The sequence below is a fragment of the Haemaphysalis longicornis genome, unplaced genomic scaffold (genome assembly GCF_048455015.1).
Source record: "Haemaphysalis longicornis isolate Haplotype H1 unplaced genomic scaffold, Haemaphysalis longicornis Haplotype H1 scaffold_7, whole genome shotgun sequence".
Taxonomy (NCBI): Eukaryota; Metazoa; Arthropoda; class Arachnida; order Ixodida; family Ixodidae; genus Haemaphysalis; species Haemaphysalis longicornis.
This window is the reverse complement of record NW_027526422.1, coordinates 16,583,218-16,611,197: the sequence shown is the minus strand read 5'-3', so window position 1 is coordinate 16,611,197 and position 27,980 is coordinate 16,583,218. Positions and strand designations below refer to the sequence as shown.

Sequence of the window (27,980 nt, the reverse complement as noted above, 5' to 3'; positions counted from 1 at the left end):
GTTTTCCCTGCTTGGCGTGCTTGCGACAATTATGTTTTGTTGGTTATTGAGGCAAATTACATCCTCTTTTAAGTCACTTGCGGCAACTTGGGCCGCCGCTGCGATCGCTGGGCTTCGCGTCAGCGAAGTCTCGCGAGTGGAAATTAGCCGAGCGATCGCTCGGGGCGAGCCTCGCACGAAACATTTTACGCTTTTCAAAAACGAATTCCTCTTTCGGCTCAGTGCATCGAACTTAACTTCCTCGTTATTGGTTTTCCCAAGTGTTTTACATCCGTGAAAACGTAATCGGATATCGTTATTTAAACTGGGAAACAGCGCTTTAAACGAGAACAGCGAAGAAGAAGACACAGAAACTAGCACTAGTGTCTGTGTCTTCTTCTTCGCTGTCCTCGTTTAAAGCGCTGTTTCCCAGTTTAAATATGAACCAACTAGCCCAAACCCAAACTTTAGTTAGATCGTTAGCTGGAAAACCATTGAAAACAGCGCCGTTCAGGTCATGTTTACAAAAAAAAAAAACATGAGATAACCCTGTGTTTTCTTTTAAAGTCCTGTCGTGGTGTTGCCTTCGTTGTGCTTTTCTTCGTGGAGGGGGGGGGGGGGGTTCTGCGTGTGTGCGTTCTTTGAATTCGCTGTGTTCGTTTACACAAACGTGCGCACCTTGACTCGGTGCACTTCGGGGACTCCCGCGAGATCGTGAAATGCCAGGCCGTTGTCAGGCAGATTGGGACCGCGGAAAACAAAGCATTTCCCTTGAGCTGTCGCCAAAAGCCAAGCCCTGGTTTTGTTTCGCCGTTTCTCTTTTGACTTTTGCTTGCGTTTCCCGTCTGAATACAAGCCGCCTACGCTGAAGCCGAATCATTCCAGGATCTCTCAAAGCCCACGGGGTGCGCCGCTTCCTACTACGTCGGGAAACAATACTATTCCCTCGACTCGACTGACACGGGGGCCATTATCTTCCGTTTCGTATACCGCATGCCGACTTCATTGTTTCCCTCCAAGGCAGACGAAAGAGCGTAGCCCCGACAACAACCAGACCTTTCCAGGCAGCGTAGTTTGGCTGACAGCTCTTACGATGCACCTGCATACAGAGGGTGAGCTGTGTGTCTGATTTCCTAGGAGGTGTCTTCTGCGTCCAGCGTATTCGCGTGTACAGTAGATAAGCGAGCAGTGAAGGACCTCACTTCCCAGGTGTACGTATGTTTCCGCTTGAACGTGAGTGAGTGAGTGAGTGAGTGAGTGAGTGAGTGAGTGAGTGAGTGAGTGAGTGAGTGAGTGAGTGAGTGAGTGAGTGAGTGAGTGAGTGAGTGAGTGAGTGAGTGAGTGAGTGAGTGAGTGAGTGAGTGAGTGAGTGAGTGAGTGAGTGAGTGAGTGAGTGAGTGAGTGAGTGAGTGAGTGAGTGAGTGAGTGAGTGAGTGAGTGAGTGAGTGAGTGAGTGAGTGAGTGAGTGAGTGAGTGAGTGAGTGAGTGAGTGAGTGAGTGAGTGAGTGAGTGAGTGAGTGAGTGAGTGAGTGAGTGAGTGAGTGAGTGAGTGAGTGAGTGAGTGAGTGAGTGAGTGAGTGAGTGAGTGAGTGAGTGAGTGAGTGAGTGAGTGAGTGAGTGAGTGAGTGAGTGAGTGAGTGAGTGAGTCTGCTGTCTTAAATTAAAATCCCAATACAACAACAATATAAGCAATCACTCTTCGTATTGATAAAGTAACTGCTGTTTGAGCTACATGAGCGTAATAAGCGATTCTTGACGTGTAGTTGCGATTGAACGTGCGTGTATTAGCAAAGGTAGCATCTTTTTTTCTGACGGCGAGAAGCGTTGATATCCTCAAAAAGGCAGTACACGAACGCGTTTCAGTTTTCTATGATGAATAGTCAAATTACCACAAAGCGAACCAAGCGTATTTTCCATGGATGCACTTGTAGATAACCTTCATCACTCAAATACCCCCCCTCCCCCACAAACACACATATTTTAAGGCAATCCTGTGATTGCTGCCATATTTTGAACAAGTAACTATGCAGGAAGCGAAACGCAGATATCTGCGTCTGTCTCGACGTCGTCACTGCGTTTTGTTACACAGGTTTTGTTCGAGCAACTTTTGCTGTACGGGACGAACTCGCACAAAGAAGAGGACACACGAACGCAAACGACTGACTATATGCAACCCGCGATACACTTTTCGGAAGTTTGTCCTGCATTCTGTTCATTGGTTTTGCGCAGTCTATACGTCCCCTGCACGAGGGCCGACCAGCAAATTTCGCACCTGTTAGGCGCTTTTGAGTCCCGCCCATCCGCCTCCTCCTGTGCGTACAAGCGGGAGCTCATGGCGCGAGAGAAACTGTGGCACCATGAATTAATCATTCTTTTCTTGTCGTATCAGCTACATTGGGGTCTGTCTAACTTTGTTTCGTTAATAGAACAAAGAATTGGCACGCCTAGCGTTTGCTTTTCGTTCAACTGCTCACACTTCCGCGCACTATTGAAGAGACTGTGTGAAGTGTAACCTGCTTCCACAAAACATTGATACTCTGAAATGTCAGGTGCTCACAACTAAGCTTTAATACATTTATTCTCTATATTTATTTTATTTTCTGTCTCTTTTATTTTCAGCATTGATTCCTGATATTTTATTCAGTCAACATCCAACGACGCAGCTCGATGGCCTATTGTCCAAAGGACATCCTTTGAAATGTAATCTCAGCTTTTTTTGTGCAGCCGCACGGCTGCATTTCAGTTCGATGTAAATATTCTGTCCTAAAAACTGATTCCAGATTGGCGGCGCGGCATGTCCTAAACTAATCGTACATCTCTACCTTATTGTTACGTGCTGTTCACGTAGTATTTAGTGACCCGTTCCAGCTTGGGGTTCTAAATAAAGGTATCAAAGAAGTCCCTCATGTGTCTCGTAATTGTCTTAATTACGGGACACAATAAATAACCAGCACTAAATCAAATGAATAAATTAAGAGAAATAAGCAGCATTTAAAAATGACAGATGGTTTTGCTGCGCCAAACAACGAATATCGGGCAAGGGCGGAGAGTCGTGCTCATTAAGCGTGTCCGCCACCGCACGTACGTTCTATTCTGCTGCGGGCATGTAATATAATCTGCTGGTCTTCAGAGTGGGGCCACACAGCATGCATAGTACGCGCACAGATTTCCTGTGGCCCACGCTACCAATTCTTTTATTTATTTATTTATTTATTTATTTATTTATTTATTTATTTATTTATTTATTTATTTATTTATTTACCCGCTGCGGTGGGTCAGTAGCTAAGGCGTTGTGCTGCTGAGCACGAGGACGCGAGTTCGATTCCCGGCCGCGGCGGCCGCTTTTCTGATGGAGGCGAAAAGCAAAAACGTCCGTGTGTACGAGATTTCGGCGCCCGTTAAAGATCCCCAGGTGGTCAAAATTAATCCGGAGCCCTCCTTTCACGCGCCTCATCGCCTGCGTTGCGTCGGCGCTTTAACCCCTACAATCAATCAATCAATCAATCAATCAATCAATCAATCAATCAATCAATCAATCAATCAATCAATCAATCAATCAATCAATCAATCAATCAATCCAATATTTATTTATTTGGTTATTTATTTATTGTTTGTTGGTTTGTTAACTTTTGTTTGTTTGTTTGTTTGTTTGTTTGTTTGTTTGTTTGTTTGTTTGTTTGTTTGTTTGTTTGTTTGTTTGTTTGTTTGTTTGTTTGTTTGTTTGTTTGAAATCATTAAGTTGATTATCCGCTTTATAAAGCGTTGTCCACCTATGTGCCACTGTGGCAAGGTCTGATCTGAGTTGCAAAGAACATCTACACTTGTCAGGTTCAAGAGTTGGGCGTGAGAGCGTCATCACCCGTTCTCTCTTGTGTTAGAGGGAAGTTTTATATGGGTAGGACTCAGTGCGCCTTTTCTGTTTTCGAGCAAAGACGCCTTGCGGCAAACCCAATTTTATCCCGAATGCTCAGCAGACGCGGCTGTACCTCCTGTTTTGTTGAAACTTTCCCAAGAACAGTTAAATGGCGATTGGGCATTAATACGACCATATCACTGCAGGGAATTTTTTCTACCTGTATTTATCAGCTAATTCATGTTGGAGTTGTAAATATTACAGCATTCCCGTTTGCATACAAATGATGGGCATGAGGAGTGTTATTACAGAAACGGCTGCAACGATTGTTTTATTACAACTATCCGGCAACAAAGCATGTGAAAATTAGCCGCTGGAACGACTCTATTATTACATCATGCTTTATTTTCTTACCATAAACAGTTCTCACCCGAGTTGTAAACGTTGGAGAATTCACGTCTTCTTTCAATACGTGGACTTCTGCGGTAGGGATGCCGACAGCCCCAGAGGATAAAACTTCAGTCATTCCAAGTTTCCCTGAGTAACCACAAAGCCAAAGTCACTATCATTCCTTCTCACTGTTACTATGAGAGAGCTAGCGAGAGCAAAAGCGAGAGAGAGAGAGAGAGAGAGAGAGAGAGAGAGAGAGAGAGAGAGAGAGAGAGAGAGAGAGAGAGAGTTAACAACAATAATGGGAGCGTGGTTCCCCACTCCAGGAGCCCGTGATCTTGTCAGCAGTATCTCTCACTTATTAAGGGCAAGGAGGCGGTTTTATTGACGGAAAATCTGGGTTTTGTGCGCAGACGCATATTATGTTTCAGGGTTCAGATTCCTGTCAGAATTTACATTTAGGGAGTAGTGTGTGGGAAAGAGTAAATTAATGCAAACTGCGTGGGAAAAGTGCCTTCTTGAATCTGCCTGAGTGCAACTTCTTGGCTTTAGGTCTAAGATGTGTGAGGACTGGGGAACGAGGAAAACACTTTATTGACCCCAAAGGGTTCAAGGTGGGAGGGTGGGGAGCCTACAGGGCTTCCGCTGCGACTACCAGTGCCCGGGTGGTCTCCACTTCTGGGCTGCTAGATCCGAGCTCCCCAGGGCCCGCTCTCATTGGGAAATGAGGGAAAGGTGGCATTTGGACATTCAAATTCGGAGTGATGGTAAGAGTCTAATGCACCGCATAAAGGTCAGTGGGAGGAGGAGAATTGGTGTAGGTGTAAGTGTACGAGTTGTCTGTGGGGGGAAGTGTGTGTCTGCAGCAGGTGCCATATGTGCGCGTCCTGCGGTGTCAGTGATGGATGATGATGTGGATAGGCTTCCACGAAGGAGGCGGTAGTGTTGCGCAATGACCCGGTAAGTAAGAAGGGCTGATCGGGTCAGCTCTGGGACGCCGTGCATAGGTGTAAAGGAAGCTGGAGACCGGAGAAGTACAGCTCGAGCATGCTGATGTGCCGCCTCATTAGCACCTATCCCAGTATAGGCCGCAGTCCATACTTGTGACACGTGTTCGCCGGGGGATTTTTTTTAAGAATTTTGAAGGCGGGTTTGGAAATAATGCCTTTGGAGAAGTTCCGTATCGCCACTGTGCGTATCTGATAGCACCACGAGGGGGGTTGGTAGATGTGCGAGGGCGAGGGCCGCCTCCTCCGCAGCTGTTGGTGATTTGGTGTGTATTGGATCGTATGAGGGGTTATTAAGGCATTTCGTACTGATCTTCCCGGAACAAGAGGGTGTAGAAATGTCTACGGAGGAAGACATTGGCTGCGTACTGGATGACCCCGTTACGAATAGGGCGAAAGCGGAACGGTTTCGATAGGCTGCCGCGTCGATGTGCAGCGTGAACTCTTCGGGAGGCCATTTTGAGCTGTGAGCACGAGCGCGGGCTAAGCGACGGCTCCGGACGACTCGCCAAAGAATGCTACGCATTGAAAAACAAAAAAAGGCAGAATTTGTTCGGGAACGGCCTGCATGATAATAAGCGCAAGGTTAGACTTGACAGTATGTAAACAGTATGTAAACTTGACAGTATGCCACAGAAAAAGGACTGGTGAACGCACGCAAGTACCACCTACCGTATAAAATTGCGTCCCGCTTGTTGTTACAGTGAAATCTCGATATAACGAACTTCAGGGGACCGTGGAAAATTGCTCGTTATTCTGAAAGGTCGTTATAGTGAAAATCGCAAAATTTAAGAAAACAAATAGTATTTCAATGCCTAAAACGACCTACGCGTACAGCAGTGCATCCTTGGAGTCATTTTTCACAAAAAAAAATGCACTAGTGATCATGAAACAATGCACGTTTATTTAAAGTGGTTGGCGATTTTCATCTAGCGTGAGTAGCACAAGCTTCCTAGCACGAAGGACTCAAACTCTTACACATTCCTGGGGAGTGAATCAGTGGCCGTGCGGTTTTTCCCCGGACATGTGCGGAGTTTTTGTATGCTGTCCACCATATCCGCAGTCGTCGCGTGCTCGTCGTAGTCTTCGAGTGCTGCTGCGGCACCCTCAGAGGCATCGTTGTTCATGCCATCCTCGCTGCCATCTTCACTTCTTCATCCTGAACGCTCACGGTCTGGGCAATGTCCTCTGTTGTCAGCTCCGCTGATGTCCGTGAAGATCCAGCAAGCCACGTGAGCAGCGGCGGAACGTAGAAAAAGTTGGGGTGAGCGCGAATAGCGCGGCCGCGGCTTTCGGGACGGAGAAGGCTACCCATGCTTCATTTTTTCTCTTCTCCTCACCTTTTTTCTCCCTCTTGCATCGGCTGCCGCATTCCGCGGAGCAAGTTGCAAGACGTCCTCTTCTTCTCTGCGCTTTGCCGTGTCGTCTACTAGCACACTGCCCCGGTTGCCGCGATTGTTTAACGGACTTCTAAGAGTCTCCGGCCTTGAAAATATGAGTTCGTATAGTATTGAGGTGTTGTTAACATGGCACGGAACTAAATAAAACGATCGTTATTTTGAAACGTTCGCTATTCTGAAGTACGTTGTAGTGAAATAATTTTACATTAAAACTATAAGCAGTCGGCGTGGGATTTCTTAAACGCTCGTTAATCTGAAAAGTTCGTTAATGTGGTGTTCGTTGTACCGAGGTTTGACTGTATTCATTTGGGGGCCCATTCCGTTTCGTACCGTGATTGCAGATATTGTTTTGTGTATACGTATTTTGGCTAGAGCATCCCAAAAGCCAGTTTTATTCAAAAGAATGCGACGCAGTGGGGCGCACGATACACGGTGCCTGATAGGCATACCTCCGATGCAGAAGCGCTTCAATGAAATGATGATACGGCGAAAACGGCTTTTTCGTACATTCGCGCACGCACGCACGCATGCACATACTGCGTGAGAAAGAGAACGATGAAGCTCTGAAGACGGTGAGCACGCGGGAAACTAAACTTCTACCAAGTCGTTGGACTGGACTAGTTGGTACATGTTTGAATGGAATAAAAACCAGCGGCAAGCACGGGGCACAGAAGAAAACGACGGGTCAAGCTGGCACTAACAACTGAACGAACAAGGCACTTGAATGCGCATGATGTGGCCGGAAGGTATTTCTAGGCGTTCAAGTGCCTTGTTCGTTCAGTTGCTAGTGCCAGCTTGTCCGGTCGTTTTCTTCTGTGTCTCGTGTTTACCGCTGGTTTTTATTCCATTCAAACAAAACTTCGAACAAGGGGGCAGCGTCAGCTTCGTGCCAGCGTTTTGACAAAGGGACTTGTTTTCGTCAGGGCATGTTCCTTGTCTAAACGTTGGCCCCGGGCTTCGGCTACCCCCCTGCACAAAGTTTTGTTTTCTATGTACATAAGCTCAGTGTTGCCATCTTCGTCGATGTGTCCGGGTATAGGGGTTGTCTATACAAGCGCTTCTTCAGCTCCTCGAAAGTCAAGAAACGGTCCTCCCTCCCCAAGCGAACGGTGCGTCAACCTTCGTCAAATGAGTTAAGACATCTGCTGTTGATAAAAAATTGGCCACAGGGCGTCGATAATACAAAACAGCGAAGAATTTACAGGCAGACGGTTTATCTGTCGTCCTCAGGAATGTCGTCTTCCGCAGCCGTCTACTCGCGGTAGGGGATAGCGCCCTGACAGCTCACCACATGTCCAAGAATTTGAGTTCCCCGATCTCGACAGGCCAGCTGCACGGTTCGCATCGAACACAGCGCGGAGGCGTTCCAGGTGTTCGTCAAACGTTTCAGAAAGGTGAATACGTCATCTACAGGTAGACAAGACTAAGAGCGTCATTTGAGATCTGAGAGAGCGCTGCTGTCCATCATTCGTTGAAAGGTGGCAGGTGCAGAGCAAAGGCCGAACGAAGCAGTTTAAACTCGTACAATCCATTCGAGGTAATGAATGCAGTTTTCTCGCGTCCAGTTTATCAACTTCCATCTGCCAGTATCGGCTACGTAAGTCGAGAGAAAAGAGGTGCTTTGCACGGTGTAGTCGATATAGGGAGTCGTCGAAGCAAGGTAAGGGATACATATTCGGTTTTTTTTTTGTAGTTCTGTTTAATCTGCGGTAATTGACGCGGAAGCGGAATGTACCGTCTTTTTTTTTTGCAACGAGAATGACAGGTGAGGTCCATAGACTCCTTCATGGTTGCACAACTTCATGGCGCAGCGATTCGCCGACTTGTCGCCGCATTGCCTCTCGCTCCTTTGAGGAAACCCTGTACGGCTGTGGACGAACAGCTCCTTTCTCGTTTGTGCAGCGTTTAGTTAACTCGATTGGTTCACCTCCGTCCTTCCACCTTGTGTCTCTGTGTATGTGGGGGAAAGGGGGGAGGGGGCTGTTGCAGGCAAGAAAAAATCCAGAGCTATCTCCACTAACGTGAAACCTGGGGAGGAGCGAAGCATGCAGTGTATAAGTATACTCATGGCGCCTTGGCGTTTTTGCCAACGGAGATGAAACCGTTTTGGGTACATGTATACAACTTTCCTGTAAAACTCTGTTGTCTTTGAAGCACGAAGTTCCCTAGCGCGACGCGTAAACGAGTGTCCCGGTGTTTTTTTAGTACGCGTTACGAAGCGCTCCAGCGTGAGGCGTAAACAAGTGTCCCGGTGTTTTTTTTAGTATGCGTTACGTTCTGGCGCGAGGCGTAAACGGGTTTCCCGGTGTTTTAGTACCGTGACTACATGAGGTGACAATTGGAGATGACGATTGGAGATGACGTTTAGTACCGTGACTACGACGACGACAGGAGATGCCAACAGCACCAGCCCCTACGGTTCTTCGCACCCAATACGGCCAGACTAGGTCCTTAAAGGGGGTGTATGTAAGGGCCCACTGCATGCGAAACATCATTAGTGAGGACAAGCACACGATAACACGCACTGAAGAAGCGTACAAGTTAGCTTAAAGTTTAATAAATGATAAATTAAAGTTTCATAATTTTGTTTTCAGGGGCTTGGAATTCAACGATAAAATATTTAAACATTAGTGGGTCTAATGCACGCTAGGAAGGTTTAACTATTCAGAAAGAACACGTCACGGACAGCACAACAGACCAGAATAGAAGGTATTATTGGATCGAGTTTAAGGGGGTAGTGGGGGGAGAGGGGGGGTTGTGGACTTCCTGTTTGAAGAAATCGGTAAGAGCATGGGATATTATGACAGGCTACTCATATATCAACGCAAACAGATCTTTCCCACCGTGCGTCACAGATCTCGCAGTTTGGTGGCAACCCTCCTCAGAAGATCGCGCTCGTTATCCACAACACACATTTAGTTGGGGCAGCCATTGTCCGGCTATGCACGACGGGGTCATGGTAGCGATACGTGATGACGTACGAATGCGACCAGCCTTGGCGTTGTGTGCAAGGTGCATATCCTGTACTGGGACAAAAGAAGAGGGGGTCGCGGGGCATGTGTAAGTCGAAAGATGAACAGACGGAGCCCTTCCAAGGAAAGGAAAGAGAAGCGCGGTCACAGCATGAGCGAAAGGACGCAACGGCGGGAGTGACGGAACAGAAAAAATTGCCTTACGTAGAGTTGATTAGGCTGGCGAAAGACGGCAGTGGGGGAAGACACGATGTAAGGGACGAGGTTCGTGCAAAGATATTGGTGCTTCTTTCGAGATTCAGCTGCTGACGGAGCAACGTGAAAACTTGGGCGAGTTGGTGATGCATGTTAATGCAAGCGAGGTGTGCTCACATTATCAATGGTTTTTTTTTTTTTTTCGAGGACGCATAAACCTCTAGAACGGGGGGGGGGTGAATTGATACGGAGAGAGGCAGCTCACAACTGCTGCTGCTTTCCGGGGTCACCATTTGCGCAACACGAGATTATTTACTGCCTGCACCCCGGGACCAAGCACGCAACTCGCGATCGCTCTGGGTCGAGCCTGCTGGCGGCCCACATATATTTCGCGAGAAAAGCATCTCCCGAACAAAATAATTTGCGTGGAACGGGTGAACGCGAGACGCGACGATGCAAGAGGATGTAACAAGGAATTCGAGAAACAGGCATGGTAGCATTCTCTTAAGAGAGCGCGCCCTTTGCTCGCGCCGTTGCACATCGAAAACAAAATAAAACGAAAAAAAAAATGCGCCTTTCGGAAAATGTGGTAGCAACGGATTTTTCAATTTTCTCGGTACGCGACGCGCTCTAAACCGAATATTCGCCAATGCGGCGCTGCAAACCGCTCACCTATCCACTTTCTCGCTTTATCCTTCGCCGTTGCCTTTTTGTGCGTGTGTATGCTATATTTGTGCCCCGAAATATATCAATCTTAAAAGAGAATTTCAGGCTTGTTTTTTTTTTCTGTCCCACTTTAGAGATTTGTGTTTAATGTTACGGATGACGCAACAAACGTCCCGTGCCCTGTTGGCGACGTAATCTGATTTAAAGCGGCGGCCCGTACGTGGTTAGGCAACGTGTGAAAGACTTCGGTGTCAAACACGGTCCTCTCAAAGTATTTTTAGAGCATGCAGTATGCCACATTTTACGCGTGTTTCGGGAACTATCGTTTGGGGTGAATGTGTGCGCGTGAGGGAGTGTGTGCACACGCGTATTCGCGTGGGTGAATTTGCCTTATGAAAAAAGCAACCCATATTTCTCTCTCTCTTTTTACTTTTTCGCCCTACCCTGTATTAAAGGTACACTAAAGACAAAACCGAAGTTGGTCTAGATAGATAAACTGGCATCCGCAGAAAACGAATGCACCATTCTCTGGATCAGCATTTTGAAAATATTTTTTTTTAATGCGGCAGATTGCCGTACGGCATAACAGGGAGGTTTATAGGTACAACATTGCACCAGTTTCACGCAGAAAGCCAAGAAGAGACAGATGCTGGAGTCCCCATATCCAACGCTTAAGATCGGCGGGTCTCCCAGGATGGAGCCCTGTGCCTCGGAGGTGTTGGATTCTGGCGTTTCTAAGACCTGAACAAGTCCACAACAAGTGTTCAACGTCCGCTTCTGGCGCAGGAGTCACACAGAAGGGGCAGGCGTCAGCAAACGGGGCGTGGTATCGGGCAGGCCAAGCGTGAGTAACTGCTGGGGATAACGCTACCCAAAAAAATGAAGTTTTAAGCCTCCCAGCAGAGATAACGTGAACAGCGACTGCGCGGATGTTCCAAGAGTCACGTGACGAACAACAGAACGAGAACCGCGCACGCAAGCTCTCAAAGAAACACACAAAATCATTCTTTGTACGTACCCTTGCAAAGTCATAAACAATTATAAAGTACTGTCGGTCACGAAATAAACCGGACCAAGGGAGCGGTGCGCGATAACTATCGGCGCGACGCCTTCCGGCCGAGCGCCTGCTGTAGAGATAGCTGATAGCGCATGCGTGTTCCAGTCCCGTCAATGCATTTCGGTTTTCTCGATCTCGGCCGCAGTGCTTCGTTTCTCTTGAATGTGACACCCGGCGTCGCCGTGCGCGGTGCTCCGAGCGAGCGGCATGATTTTTCGGCAGTGGCCGATAGCGTGTGGCATCACTTAAACGAGCTCAAGGGCGCCCCTCATCTTTGCGATATGTTGTCGGGCGCTCCTTTTATTGTCATATCACTGCATACAGAAAACTCGCGTTCAAGCAAGTCTGTGATAAAGAACCAGTGCTGGTTGTTATGTGACGAACATGCACTTGATATCAAGCACTGAAAACAACTGGGATAGTTTATTCGCTTCATAAATAGATGATAATTCGAGTGGTTTACTACAAGCCGAGAAGGTGTGTGCAAACTTGCCGTCATTGTCTATTACCTCGCGAATGCGTGAGGGAGGCGATTCGTAAACAGACTTCCCAATTTCTGAACGGGAGCGAAGGCGTTCCCACTCCTCTGAAATTGCATTCCACAGCTCGTCAGCCGTGCTGCCACAGTCACTTCTTTTGGCTAGGTGCATTTTTCTTATTTCCCAGACATTCTCTATGGTGTTCAGGTCTGCCCCGTACGGAGGCCACCACAGCTAAGCCACGCGTGGTACCCCAGAAGAGCGCTCACATCTCGTGCTGTGTGGACAGGGCTTCGGCCCGTGGCGTCAGCCTTGTTGAAAAAGGAAACACCCGTCCACGAATGGGCGATCCAGGACGTAGGGCATAAGAGTTGTAGTTATGACGTCGTAGTACTTGGGAGCGTTGAATCTTTATCGCAGACTTGCTTGAATGCCAGTTTTCTGTACAGCCAGTAGGAAGGAAGGAAGGAAGAATGTAGAGGAAAGGCAGGAAAGTTAACCTGGCTAGAGCCTAGTTTGCTATCCTGCACGTGGGAAAGGGGAAATGGGCAAAAAAGAGAGAGGAAAAAAAAGAGGAAAAGTTGGACCAGGCACGTATGCCCAGCACTGAGGCACTGACAGCGATTGACACTGGAAGCTCTCAGTCTATAGCCTAGTGTTCAAGTTCGTCGCCCGTAGAAAACGTAATAGTTCCTTAGTCGCCTTCTGAGCGGATGACTGAGAAGGCCAGTGGCACAGAATCTTTCCCTCCGAAAATGGCCGCCGAGAGTCCAGGTTCCTCAAAGCTGACGACAGCCTTTTCCTTTCAGCCGAGTAGCGTGGGCACTCGCATAAAACGTGGCGTATCGTCTCCGATGTGCCGCACGTTTCGCACTCCGCCCTTGCTGCCATTCCTATTCAACTCTTCTTTGCCGTCTCTGGCTGGGGGTGGCATTCACAAATGCGTACTTGTACAGCCAGTAAGATGGCAATAAAAGGAGCACCCGACAACATATCGCAAAGATGAGGGGCGACGTTGAGCTCGTAATTGCATGCCACACGCTATCGGCCACTGCCAAAAACCCCCACCTCCCCTCGCGGAAACCCCTGTGTAGATGCGACGCATAGGCGGAGCGGCGAAGGGACCGCGTTTTATAGCGCGCATAACGTTGAGGGGACTGCGTAAGCCGGTCCCAGTCGATGACGACGTTGGCGTACTTGTAAAGCGGCGTGGACTCTAGGTGTTTGAGCCAAGCGTGGATGTTGCTTCGCCGGAGAACGGCACACCGGTTATATGCGCAGCGCGCCCGAAGGAGAGGAAACCGCGGAAAAGAGAGTACTGCACATGCGCCGGCCCCAGCGCGTCTGCCGCGGCTATGACGCAACACAATCCAACAAAATCCACTTTAATCCAATCCAAATCCAAGCCAATCCAATCCAATCCAATCCAAGCCAAGCCAATCCGATTGAATCCAATCAAATGCCCCTCGCGAGAGAGTGTTCGCTATCGGAGAGGAGAGGGGGTGAGAATGGGGGAGGGGCGGACAACGACGACGACGACGGCGCCGGAGGGACAAGGCGAGTGAATCAGATGCTCTGCATCTAAAAATCGTGCCGCTCGCTCGAAGCACCGCGCACCGTGCCGCCGGGGGCCACATTCAAGAGAAACGAAGCGCTGCGGCCGAGATCGAGAAAAGTGACATACATTGACTGGACTGGAACACGTATGCGCCATCAGCTATCTCCACAGCAGGCGCTTGGCAGAAAGGCGTCGCACCGATAATTATCGCGCACCGCTCTCTTGGTCCGATTTATTTTGTGACCGACCGTAAAGGTATAATGGACCTTTTCCACGAACTTTATCTGCACATGCGCGTGTAGGCGCCGCCATTACTTTTGGTGGCTCGCTGTCAGTTGGCGCTTTCTTTGGATGCCGTGGGCACGCCTGGACGAACTTCAAACAGATCGTTATTGGCACATCGAAAGCGCTAAGTCATTGCACTGCCAATCATTGGATTTGGCAAACGTGCTAAAATTTGTCAAGTGTGCACCCATGGAGCGACGTCTGCGCATGACACGGCCGAAGCCGCACTAGGGTGACACTCGATGCTACCAAAAAACGATTGTGGACGAAAGGGTCGTCTGCACAGTGGACTGGCTGCACAGTGGTCGTCTGCACAGTGGACAGTGAGCAGCCTGCAGGGAGGCTGTACATTGCCAGAAGGTTCAGGAAAGGAGGCGACAATGGGAGGGGGGGCGGAAGGGGTGGAGGGAAGGGCGTCGGCAGCACCGGGGCGCTGTCCCTCGGCCAGAAGGCTACGTGCCTGCTTACCAGAAGACTGCGGGGAGGGTCCATAGTTTGGAGACTAGGTGCGGCCCGAGAATGGTCGGCGAGGGGATGCATGTTAAAGAGTACTCACAAGGCGGCACCGCGGCGACTACGTAGTCATTATTTAGAGCGCAGTCCGGTGGTTTCGCGTAGACCCTCAGCGTCGGCCTTGTTGTAACCAGGAGAACGAAGAGTCCATCGAAGATAGAGCGAGCAGGAAACCGGAGAATAAAAGTATGGAAAAAGTCTGAGAAGGAGGGTCTTATGCCGAGCCCGCGCGAGACATGCTCTCCGACGGCCACACGCTACGATATAACGGCAGAGAATAGCGCGCACCACCGCCCGTTCGCTGATGAGGCGATCACTTCCTGAGACGCAGCATCTATGCGCCGTCGCCGAGAAGGCTGCAGTTTGCGTTGGCTCAAATTTCACATTCGGCAATATTCAAATCGTCAGCCATTTTCTTTTGTTTTCTTAACGAAACGACTGCGGGGTATGAGATTGTGGGTTTATGAGCCGGGATAAAATAAATTCAATTATGTAAATGCTCTAAACTAAATTGCCAGAAAAAAACTGCAGAAAAAAAGGGTAATGCTTAACACACGTAAAGAGTAACAGACATAAGCAGCCTTTTATTTTTATTAAGCAGACATAAGAATCTTTTACAGCGGTTCAGTGAGTGTTGTAATCGTTGACCTCATATGGAAAACATTCAAGTTTGCCAAGTCAAAACATTTGCGCAAAGAAACCGACATTAAGAATTTGTTTTTATAGTGACTTGTCAGAGGACGAAAACGCAGCACTAAAAAAATTGAGCACAAACAAACTCCCGTTTTTTTTTTTTTTTTTCCCGAAGCCGTTAGAACCCCTTTTGAACCGATTCGAACCGGAATGGAATGGTGCTCCGGAACCGAACCCGGAGCTGGAACGGGAAGGCTTGAACCCGAACCCGAAAAAATTCCGGTTCGACACCCTGGTATTATCCTTCCTTCCTTCCTTCCTTCCCAGTCACTACCAGCGAAATACCCGAGGATTTTGGACATTGCGGTTATTTTTGTACGGAGTTTCTTCATTTCAGAAGCCCAGGAACGATTCCGGTCTATTAAGGATCCAGGGAATCTTTGGCTTCTCATATATTGTAGGGTGTGGCCTCAGAGAACCAGTGGATATCGATTCATGTGCTTGCGAGTACAAGCAAATTGACATTTTTCTCGGAAGATAGGTGGAGTCCTCTGGGTGAAAGGTACACAGATTATTTCGCGAGAGCTTTCTATAGCCTTTTCTGCGTGGTACGACGCGATCGCGACGCACTCCAGAAACAGATATCGTCTGCCTAAAGTGTGGCGTGGCCGCCAAGTGGGAGCACTCGCTTTAGGTGGATAAAAGTAAGGTTAAATAGCAGAGGGCTCAAGATGGCTCCTTGAGGTACTCCTTTTTGTATAGTATAGTAGGAAGTTGGGGCGTCCGGTATGGACATGAAAAGTTGTCGCCCTCCTTGCAGGTAACTTGAAATCCAAACGTAAAGTTTTCCACCAAACCCAAGGACAGCAAGGGATGTCAGAATGGCATCATAGAAAACTGAATCAAATGCCGGTTCATGTCTAAAAATACAGCAATAGGAACGCATCTATTATGTAATTCTTCCAGAGGTGAAACTAGTGCAATCACGTTGTCAATGGCTGCTCTATTTTCATGAGAGCCGTTCATACGAGGCGGATAGTGTTTTGCTCTCGAGGTACCAGGCCATTCTTCTGAATATCATTTTCTCCATAATTTTGCTGACATACCTTAGTAAAGCTATTGGTCGGAAAGAGTCATAAAGAGTCATACGCCGTTGGCGGTTTACCACGTTTTAGGATGGCCTCTAGCTTAGCTAGTTTCCATTGCGAAGGCACTGCGCCGCAGAGCCAGATTGAATTGTAATATTCTGGGAGACGCAATCGAGAGTGATGGGACAGGTGAGAAATGACCTCGTAAGTTATTTCGTCTTGACCCGGTGAAGAACGTTTGCTGACACGAGAAATGGCTTCTTTGAGTTCGCACCACCTCGACTTTCTTCCGCTGCAGTTTCTAACACGTATAATGCGCAAACCATTTTGTCGCTATTCATATACGAGGCCCGGCTTGTAGATCAGTTGTGCTACGGCAGTCGCCAACTTAAGGCGGGCGACATTTATAGACTGATGAATAGCGGGCGCTCTCCGCATTCCTTTCGCTACGTGGAGACAGGTGTCATGTCGTTCCTGAGCAATTTTAAGCTTTGGGAAGCGTCTACTGCCCTTTGTCGAAAAAAATATCAGGAGCTGAGTTTCTCAACACACCACTCACGAAGCACCTAAGTAACAGCGTTTGGATGAAGCCTATTCAGTACCATAGAGTTTCATACTAATGTATATTAGTATGAAACTGTATATTCAGTACCTTTACAGCGAAGCAGTCTTAAAATGCGTGCGTCTATCGGGTCGCCTAGACAAAGAATCCCACGCGCTCGCTCCAGGGCTGGTGTAAAATTACTTGGAGCTCTCAATCTAATGCACGTATCTTGGAAAAATTATACTTAAATTAGCCGCTTATGCGGATCTACCATTACGCCGAGTTTCATTTACCTGTCACAATTAGTTATTTCACAGTGACGTTGGAAACGTTAAAGAATTCCCGTCTGCTGTCAAAACGTGGCCGTCTACGGAGGAAGTATGGTTGCAAAAAACGGCTGTAACTCTTCTTTTATCGAAACTATCCCGAAATAAATTACAGTCGAACCTCGTCATAACGAAGTGGTATCGGGGCAGCAAGTTAGTTCGTTATAACCGATATTAGTTATAAACGTAGAGGTAAAAATCGGCTATAACAAATTGACAACCTGGCTCGCGCAGAAATACTTGATACAAAAATGCATTTTTTTAGGTTTGGAACCCACTATGCACGAGGTAACCCTTACCTTTCTCCTTGTTGCATTTCGAGCTCAATGAACCGGAGCATGAGTGCGTAAAATCACAACAGAACAGAGTTCACTTTACAAAACAGGACTGCGTCCTTGTTTATTTGATGAAGGATGTGATCTTCGTCTGGTGGATACTCAACACTGAGCAGGATGAAGTTTTCCACAGTGTTCATGAGCAAAAGGGCCTTTATACTTCGGCAGCTTAGGACTACGGGGGGTTTTTCCAGTTAGCTTCTCAACCTCCTGGTAAAATATTTCTTCGTTATATCCGATACCGCGTGGCTCTCGCGGTTTCGGTTTCGTTATTAAAAAAAAGAAGTGTCATTGAAATAAAGTGTGACAAACCAAAATCTGTATTTAGTTCGCTATAGCCGATAATTCGCTATATCAGTGTTCGTTATAACGAGGTTGAACTGTATATGAGAATGAATTTGTAATTAGTTTTAGGGAAGTTATCTTTACGTGTCTTTATTCGATCAATAGAGTAAGAGTCCATACATAACGCAATATAGTTATTCACCAATACAGCTTCGCTGGTCTTCCATCTTCATATCAGTGGAATGGATGTAAAGTTTATTTTATGTTTTTCTAAGAAAATTATCCCGGCGTAACGATAACTTTTGGTACACATACATTCCCCGTTTTGTGACGAACCCACGCGGGGACCATGGTGAGGTAGCCGTGTCTGACGGACGGCTGGGTTACTTAGAGGTCTCTGGTAATGCCTTAGAGGCACGCTGAACAACATCGTCGCCAGAGCACGTTTCTTAGATCTCGAATGGCGTTGCTGGGAATACAAGAGCCCTAAATCAACTCTGCTCAGTACTTATCGATCGGAGGTTACAACAACAGATAAGCAACATCATACGTGCTTCCGTTCGAATTACGTCCCGCTTACAAATATATTCGCTTCCTTCTCATTGATTATGCATAGCCCCCTGGCGTTTTTTGCCGCCTGCTGACTTCAATAGATGCAAATTTCGCGACGACTCTGCCCTGCAATGTTCCCCGCTGAACCGCGTGCCGCATCCACGGTAGTCGAGCCTTCATCTCGTATGCACAGCCTGTCGCCGGAGCCGCATCCGATAAAGAGTCTGCTGATTCGATGGAATTGCGCGAGCTTCATCACGCACCGATGAACGTTCCCCTTTCACCCAGTTTTTCGCCTTCTCTTTGTGTACTGATATCTGTCAGCGTTTATGCATGACCACTGTCGGTGAACGGGGAGTGCCGTCTAGTTATCCGCGCTTGTCGGCTTACAAGTGGCAGATATTTTCGTCGGCCTTGTGTACTTCCAAAATTTCATTAAATGCGTATTTGATGTTTGAAGCGCTGATGCGAGCCGAGATAGATGGCGGAAAGGCATATTGGGACGTGTACGGAAACAGCGAGGATACAGGCGCGGTAACGGGCGATGGGTGACGCAAGCGAAGTAAACTTCGCTCCTCGCTTTGTCGTCCGTGCCCTCTCGTAACGATGTTCCAATGTGCATTTGGTATTAATAACATCTGGCTGGACCTTCTTATCAGCGTCGATTACCTTAGTGTACTCCAGTCGGGTTCACCAGATTAGCACACACACACAAAAAAAAAAGCCGAGCTATCGCCACTAACGTGAAACCTGGGGAGGGTCGAAGCATGCAATGTATAAGTGTATTCTTGGCGCCTTGGGGTTTTTTTCCACGGAGATGAAACCGTTTGAGGGGTAGAGGTATAAAGCCTTGATTTAAAAGTCGCGTGTCTTTGAAGCACAAAAAGTTTTAACGCGAGTCGTTGGAAAACGAGCGTTCCGGTGGGTTCTTTAGTACACGTTTTTGCCCACGGAGATGAAACGTTCTTGCACGAGGCATTGGAAAACGAGTCTCCCTGTGTTTTTGTAGCGTGACTATATGAAACGACTACAACGGCAGCAGACGCCGACAGCCCGAGCACCTGAGGGGCTTCGCCCCTAACAAATTAATTTCAGGCTGTCGGACCGTTCGGAGTGCTAACATGGCTACATAATACTGAAGGCATTACAGCAGGTTTTGGTAGAAATTAGTAACCTTTCTTTGTGAGAGCAACAGTGGCATCACTATGAACCGCTCCTTGCTTACATAAATGAGAAAAGCTCATCATAAAACTGCGATACAGCTCTTAAACAAAGACAGTGAAAGAAGACAAAGGTACGAGCGCCGACTATCAACTGAGCAATATTTATTGCTTCCGGAAATATAAAGGAAAAAAATATAATGACGTCACGCTTGTGCGAGAAAAAAAGAAACACAAACAAATGTACAAAGTGTAAGCGCATCTGCTGAGCCATCCTCACTCCAATCACATGTTTAGGCACCCAAATTCCTTCTTGTGCAAGGCTACCAAGTTTCTTCTTGTACAAGGATTCTTTCTTGTACAAGATTACTGAAGGGCTGCACACGCAATCTTCGCCACGCTGGGCTATCTCCCACGCCTCGTAGATTTCGCGTGCACGTGTATCGCTAAACCAAAGCACGCGAAGCGCTTCGTGGCTTGCCGCGACAGCGTCGTGTACGAGGTGCCCCTCGCATGTGGTCGCGCTTATGTGGGGCAGACCGAACGATGCCTGAAGGCGCGCCTAAAAGAGCGTGTGTACTACCGTAGGGTCGGCACAGGAAGCAATTTGGCAACGCACTGCAACGCCTGTAAGTGCTCCTCGAGTTTGGAACACATGATAGTGCTCGAGAAATTTCGCGGTACACGCGCATTCAAAATCTACGAGGCGTGGCAGATAGACAGCGTGGCGAAGATTGCGTGGGTATCCTTGTACAAGAAGGAACTGGGGTACATAAACATAAGATTGGAATGAGGATGGCTCAGTAGATGCGCCTGCATTTTGTACATCTGTTTGTTTCTTTTTTCACGCACGAGCGTGACGTCATTATATTTTTCCCTTTATATTTGCGGAAGCAATAAATATTGCTCAGTTGATAGCCAGCGCTCGTGTCCGTCTCCTCTTTTACCGTCTTCTTTTAAGCGCTGTTTCATTTTTTATGACGAACTAACTAGGCCAACCCAAACATTAGTTATAAAGCTCCTTATCTCAATAAATAGGACACTCAAAGGTGCCAGCTTTTTTTATATTAGTACAGTAATATCGTGTCTGCTAACTACGCTTCATAATCCCGACCAAACGTGCCAGCACCGGCGGTTGGGAACCGGTAAGGTCCTCCCATGCTCGGGCATACAGTACGTCTACCATCGGCGACTGCAGGGCCTACCCAGGTCCACTGCAGGACGAAGGCCTCTCTCACTGACCTCCAATCGCTCCTGCATTGCGCTGCTTGAGTCCATTCTTTACCCCCACATTGTATTATTTCATCCCTCCATCGTGTTATTGGCCTTCCCTTCTTCTAGAAGGGTCCCTCGGTATGCACACTGCTACCCTGGTGGTTCACGGGTTGTCATTTCTTCTCGCCAAATGGCCAGTCCAAGTTCATTTTATTTTCTTATAGTTCAAATGAACTATGATATCATCTACTTGAGTTTGTTCCCTGATCCAGGAAGCTCGTTTCCTGTCTGTCCCTGAGTGTTATTCCTAACACTATTCGTTTCCTCGCCCGTTGGGCCCAGCTAAGTTTGCTTTCGAGTTGTTTGGTAAGGCGCCAAGTTTCCGCTCCATATGTCATCATCGGCAGCGTGCATTGGTTGCATATTCTTTCGAGCGATAGAGGTAGCTTACTTTTCATTATTTGGGAGGGCTTGCCGAGTGCGCCCCAGTTCAAACCTATTCTGCCACGGATTTCTCTCTCGTAGTTTTTGTCAGCAGGACCACCTGTCCGAGGTTGTTATATAATTTCTACCTGTCCTAGCGCTGCGTTATACATGTTGAAGAGGGCACTTTCGGCATGTTTATTCGTCCTCACTTTAGTTTTGTTCATGTTTATTTTTAGCTAAATGGCCCTGCTTTCTGAATTTTTGCAGGTGTTCTGCTGTATCACTCAGCCAAACTATATATCGTCTGCAAGCCTCAAATCGCTCAGGTATTCTCCGTTTTTCCTGAATCCTGTATTTTGTATATGCCTTTTACTCCCGGATTTTACGGCGAAATTCCGCAGTGAGGGAGTGTTGTTTTCACTAGGGTGCCCTTCCGCACATGCCGCACATGCTCTCTTTTCTAACATGGCTGGCATGTCAGAAAACAGAGCGAGATGACTTCTTAATAAGAGAGAAGACATGAGCCCTGCAAAATCGTTGGCTCGCTGCTTGAGATGTTTGGCAAAGATAACGTGAGGAGGTTTAAATGCGAACATGTTTGCAGTGCTCAACATGGGCTCGAAAGAAATCGCGACGGTACACCAACGCAACAGTCTGCGCAGGCATTATCGGTGAGATACGCTAAGGGAGGATACGTAGGCCAAAAGAAATACACAACCAACACAAGGCAATGCGACGAACAACGGCGCAGATTTCTCCGAAGCATTTAAAAGGTTCGAATATAGGACGTAGTTTGCAAAGGGTGGCGCTACAGCTATTGCCGTGCTTCAATTACTGCTAAAAAGATTGCTGTAATTCTGAGCAGTTTTTTTTTTTCTCTATCTGTCACTTGTTGCCTTTACGCTGGTTCAGCAGCAGTCGCATCGGCAGCCTACTAACTATCTCGACCATTTTATACCTCCTGCCGCCCTCGGTTCAGCTCTTCCGTTTCTCCATTCCCATTGTCATCAACACAAAGTTATGCCCTAAGTGCATTTCGCCCCGCTATAGGCAATCTTTCGCTTGGCTTCCAACGTTCCGCTTCGTTATCACCATATCATGCTAATTGCGCCTTGTTACAGTACTGAAGCACATACTGCAACACATACTGCAACCCAATCGTTGTTCTGGCCTGGCAAACAGCTTCGTGCCTTCGTCCTCGCTAAATTTGGGCACCCGGCCCTTAATTAGTTTCATGACTGATGCACCGATTGCCTTGCGTGATGCAGCTCTTTTTTTTAATATTTTAAAATATGTTTCGCTGACGAGAAGCATCTGTATCGCATTCAAAATAGTAAAAAAGAAAAAAAACAAGTCAACACCAAATTTCTACGCCATAATTAAATCACAAAAATAAAAAAATTGGAAATAGTCATGCACGAGTAAAGCGAATTGATATCGCCTGTTTTCGCTCCAACCAAGTCGAAGTTTAATCTGTCAGGCGCGCCTTTGAAGTTTGAGTTCTTTCATACGTGCGAGTTCGATCGGAGACCCCTTATTTGGGAGACTAATTACTGCTTGCGAAAAAAAAAAAAGAAGCACTGCAGTGTTCTACGAAAAAAAAAACAATCTTCAATCTTCTGCGCCTGGCAGAAAAAATGCGAAACCCGTGGATTAGATGTTAATAAAGCCCCGCCGGGTTTTTCTATTACGCGTGTGGTCGTGTGTTTCCATTTACCCAAATTGCGCTTTCGTGGCATGATAGACGAGCTAAAGTTGGTTCTGGATGAGCGAACTTACCTGGGGCTGTTTATGGAGAACCTTATATTCCCGTTGAACTGCAGCAGCAGAAACAATAAAAAGCAAATTCATGCTTTCTTGCGCGCGCGTGCACGCAATTTTCGCTCAAAGTGAGTTTCTGTGGCCTATTTTTTTATGTTTCAAAGCCTGCATAGTGAATCATCCACTTTTTCACATTTTTGTCTATGTGTGTGCGAATCTTGAGCTTGGCCTACATTTTCTTAGTTTCATCTTTTCTTGGTCTCAGCTGTAACCCATCCGAACGCAAAAGCCAAATTTGATTTTGAACACTGAAAAAACATCTGGGTTATTACAAATGCTAATGTCTTTTTTTTTCACAACGCATATAAGCCGGCCGGTTCGCAACTCATTGCATTTTAATGCTGACAAAGCGAGTACCATGCAGCTCGGTGAATAGCAAGCTTACTAAACTGTTCTGTAGACTCTACTTCGACTTATGTTTTAACTGCTGGAACAATGCTCGAAACACACGCGCGTTTACTACGCTGTTATTAAAGTGACCATGAGTGATTCGTAGCCATATCCAAAGGGACCCGAAATAAGTTCTAAGCATGTCAAATTACCGTACCATAATAAAATCTGGAAAGCGCGGGCAACGTTCTGATAATTTTCGGGATAATTTGCGCATTTTTTTTTCAAATACAGAACTGCGTTCAAAAGTGTCGTTTTTCTTGGCCCATCGTCACCGCCGATTCTCTGATGTCGGCACTGACAAGACATGAGAGCTAAATTCAGCGATTGATAGCATGCTTAGCCCGTGCGACCTGTGCACGAACAAACTAAAGGTCGATATTAACCGTGAAGTGGTTGAACGGCACAATTGTCAAGGCTCAGACAGCACGGGAATACCCTGCAGGCCAGTACGACATCGTTACAGCAGTTTTTTTTTATGGCAAGAGTATACCCGATGGCATAAAGACTACGTTACAGGTACAAGTTAGCTCTTGTTTGGCGAAGAAACGCAAGTGGTGGTGGGGTCCCCATATCCACTGATGGAGGTCAAGTGGTCTGCCTCGAAGGTGTCGTGTTCTCGTCGCGGTGACCACAAACTACTCATGGCGTTTCTTCTGTCGTCAGATACAGATAAACTAAGACCTTGTCATTTCCGCTAAATAGTCAAATACAGCCACAACAAAAAATTGAACAAACTCCGTTCAATTGTCCTTTAAGGTTTCGTGATCTCTTCATGTCTACTGTCTTTCCACGGGGAACCACTTAAAGTTAAGTAAATTGTTATCAGAGAAAGCTGTTGCTTAGTGTTAAGCTTTATTTTCTTTAAAGGTAGGCACTTAGGCATGAAGGATAATTTATAACTGACGAGGGTCTACTCCGCTTAAGACCTTTTTTTTTCTGTTCGCGAACATACCAACTGCCCTGCCTGTATACAATCCATGTCTTGACTTGTGCGTAAAACCAAACTGCCTCAAACATTTCAGTCATTTCAAATACGGCTTCAGTCAACAGACCTTGGCACTGGCGATGGACACATACTTTACCCGCTTGCTACTTCACATTCGAACTATTTTTCTGCTTCCCAATATTTCCTTTAGCCACTTTTCTAACGCTATGAAAAGTAGTTTTAGCTTATTTCTAGGCTAGCCTTTCCCTCTCAAAAAAGTATAACTTAAGCTGTTAGTTTTTCTCATTAATCTGCACTATATCTTTGGCCCATTTCTTGCCTTCTTTGGACTATCTTGCAGAATATCTGACTCGGCATTTTTTACCCCTGTGCCACAATGTATTCAGGCTGCGTCTTTTGCTTGCAACACACTAAAGGGGCAACACGCTCAGTGATGCAGATTGTAATTAAAGTCTTTGCACCTTACTTGCCTACTCCGTAACCACGCTCACGCTTTCACGCGATATTACGGTTTCAGTAGTATCTTGTGTTATGTTTACGTTGCGTTACGGTGCCTTATGCTACGTATAGTGTACAGACCCGTTTGTTGCTAGTTTGCGCTGATACCGTGAAATCTACAGCGCTCGGGAACTCGTCCCAGTTTTCATTTATTTATTTTTTTTTGTAAGGTCCGCTGTTCACTACATGTAGTGAAATAAAAAAAAGCCTTTCTTTACATAAAATTTTGCACCAAAATTAGTGAGATTAGCATTAGCAACATTAGTAGTAATCTTAGCCTGTCATGTTTTCATAAAAAGAAAGTCACAATAATGCGGACACATTTATGCTCTAAAACCCTTTATGGGTCTGCTTCACCCTACGCACCTGAATAAGCCGTCGGTGCGTCCAGGGGAGCTGTTCGCGACATCAACTCGACTTATAAGCGGTATCTACGCAGACACCCCAAGCAGTGCAAACAGCCATGCCCTCACTCACATCTCACACTTGTCCAATCCCAGGCAACTTTCTTATTTCGGGTGAAAGTGTATACGCTGGGCCTCACCGCTGGCCTACTTTGCCCGCTGATCTCAAGAAGCGCTAATTCAGGTACGCTGTGGTGAAACAGATGCAACGATGTTTTCAAAAGCAAAAGCTGCGTATTGTAGTCTTTTTGACAGCGAAGTTGTTTAGAAAATTGTAATTTTTTGTGTCCACAGTTGAAATTACTGATAAATTGCCCAGCGCGCGCACGAGAGCACGGACGCCAGCTTTGTTTGCACTTCGTGGTTAAAACATTGTCAGCGTGTCTTTTTTTAATTTTTTCTCGTAAATATGAGGCACACATCTATTTTTAATTAGAACCATGCGTACACCAGTTATTCATTGATGTTCTTCCTCAAATAATCCAAATATTATTCGTTACTGAAAAATGTTGACATATCTGTAGAATATTTCTATATTTATTAGATTTAAATATTTTGGATATATAGACGTCTCGCTCAAGAAATCTTTCAACTTGAGCAGGGCGGCTGAATCGAGAAACAGACAGACAGACAGACAGACAGACCGACAGACAGACAGACAGACAGACAGACAGACAGACAGACAGACAGACAGACAGACAGACAGACAGACAGACAGACAGACAGACAGACAGACAGACAGATGAACGGATGGAAGGACGGACGGACAGAAGGACGGGCAGAAGGACGGACAGACGGACCAAGTGGAGGCACCAAGTACGCCAGAACTAACACGCATAATACTCGCATCGAAGCTATGACACCCAAATTTGCGTTCGTCCCATTTGTTCGTTTACAACGAAGCTGTATACCTGTAATCCCTCCAGTTCCCGCTCCCGTGTGGAACGGTAACTCGGCGTGTGAAACGAAAACTCAGGAGCTGTGTTGGAAAAAAATTCATAAAAATAAAAAAAAATGCCTAAGGCCTCCATATTTTGATATGCTTATATTGTCCCTGAAAAGACGTGTTCCCAGCAAGGCAATTGTGTTTATAGGTGAAGCCCACATTATAAAATGGCCGCGTATCTGCTTCTCTCATTGCAAATGTCGACGAAAGACGATAGCCGAATGGCGCCCCTGTCAAGTAAATGCCTCCCTTCTCTTTCCCGCTCACCTCTCATGCTGTTCCTCTCCCGTCTCGTTACTCCCAAGATAACACGCTAGAGGTATGCTCAAGTCAATTTAAATTTACCGCGTTCCACTGCTCCAAGTCGGGTGCCTCGATGCCAGCGCTGCCGTACGGCGGAGACGCTCGCGAATCGAGTGACCCTACTGCAACGTTTATAGAACCATCGTCCCTACTCCGCGAGCGTCCAAGCAGAACGTGAGGCTAACGTGAGGCTAATGGAACCGTGCGTTGAGTTTGCCGTTTGATTTCTTAAATGCCGCAAGGAGCTATCGCAGCGCTGCAACAGCAGGCGACGGTTTTCTGCAGTTGATGTAGTATTTCAATTCCTATCGCAAAAGCCAAGCATGAATGAATTTTTAAATAAAGAGCACCGCAAATATCACTTATGTGTTGATTTTATGCCTTATATTTTCGTAATGTCTTGTCCTTGTTCAACAGGGTTGGCAAGTATAAACATTGACACCGGATTTAGACGTTTAGACTTGGCTGTGGGCATATAAGACTATTGCGCAACTCCTGTTTCACTTTAGCCGGGGGGGGCTGTATCGAGTCACAAACAGACAGAGAGACAAGCAGACATACGGGTAGACCAAAATTTCTGCGTTTAAGTGGCCCAAGAAAGACTATCGTATTTAAAAGATCGTTGTAAGCCTGGTTTTAGGGGCAAAGCCCCTTAGGGTCTCGAGCTGTTGGCGCGTCCTATCGTCGTCGTCGCTTCATGTAGTCACGGTACTAAAACACCGGCACGCTCATTTTCCGACGCCTCGCGCTAGAACGTTGCATCTCCGTGTGCAAAAACACGTACTAAAAGAACACACCGGGACACTCGTTTTCCTACGCTTCGCACTAGAGAGCTTCGTGCTTCCAAGACGCGTGACTTTTGCAGCAAAGCTGTATACCTCTACCCCTCAACGGTTTCATCTCCGTGGGCAATAACGCCGAGGCTCTGAGAATACACTTATACACTGCAGGCTTTACTCCCGCCCCCTCCTCCTCCACCAAGTTTCACGTTAGTGGAGATGGCCCGGTTTTTCTTTTTTTTTTTTAACTGGCTTTTTTCACATTGCCTGTTGCGCAGTGAAGCATGACATTCTCCGGAGATACTATGGTTACAGCCCCACTTTAGACACCTCTCCACCGCCATCGCCTCTTTGCCGAATCGTGTATACTGCTCGCCACGCGCGGCGATTATCTCCCTCCTGCCATTTTTATGCCCGCATTCCAGGCGGGAAGGAGAGGGGGGGGGGGGGGTGTATGCGCAGTCAGATTTCACGCACTCACCGTTGACATACCTGTTCTGCTGGGGGGAGATTTAAACGTGGATGTCTCACGGCCCGACGCGACCCGACTGCCCTCCTCCGTGGTCGAGCAGTTTCGTGTGCTGCGTTACACAAAGATTAAGATGCCTACGACGCGTGACAGAAACGGACAGCCCCACGTTTGTCCCCTCGAGTAAAACTATCGTCCTTCCAGGTTTCACTCGGCTAGTTAGCTAGGAAGTACGCTCATTAGCAAATTACAAGAAGGGCTCTGATTTTTTAACACGAAAGTGTTTTATTGCGACATGCACCAGTATTTCGGTGACGTCATATCCGTCACGCAAATGACGCCAGTACAATGAGCAAGCGGCCTGTAAAGTGTGCGCCCCTGCACACAGGGTCTTCTTGCGGGAAAGCAACCTTTAGTACTAAAGAGTACGTAATACTTGGGATTGTTCGTGTTCGGGTTTTATATTTTAACACGAAAGTGTTTTGTGCCGGGATACACCAAGA

The 27,980-nt window shown here is 47.0% G+C and overlaps 1 protein-coding gene across 4 annotated transcripts in view; it reads left to right on the top strand.

Moving 5' to 3' along the window:
• Positions 1–27,980, top strand: part of LOC144144595 (protein ABHD15-like) — a 162,266-nt gene that overhangs the window by 114,671 nt on the left and 19,615 nt on the right. The window contains exon 1 of one of the 4 annotated variants that reach the window (XM_077676099.1): positions 21,185–21,244. The exons of the other annotated variants lie outside the window; for them this stretch is intronic. The gene's annotated coding sequence lies outside the window, so the exon portion shown is untranslated. Of the gene's footprint in view, positions 1–21,184; positions 21,245–27,980 lie in introns of those variants that run through there. 4 annotated transcript variants of the gene reach the window in all.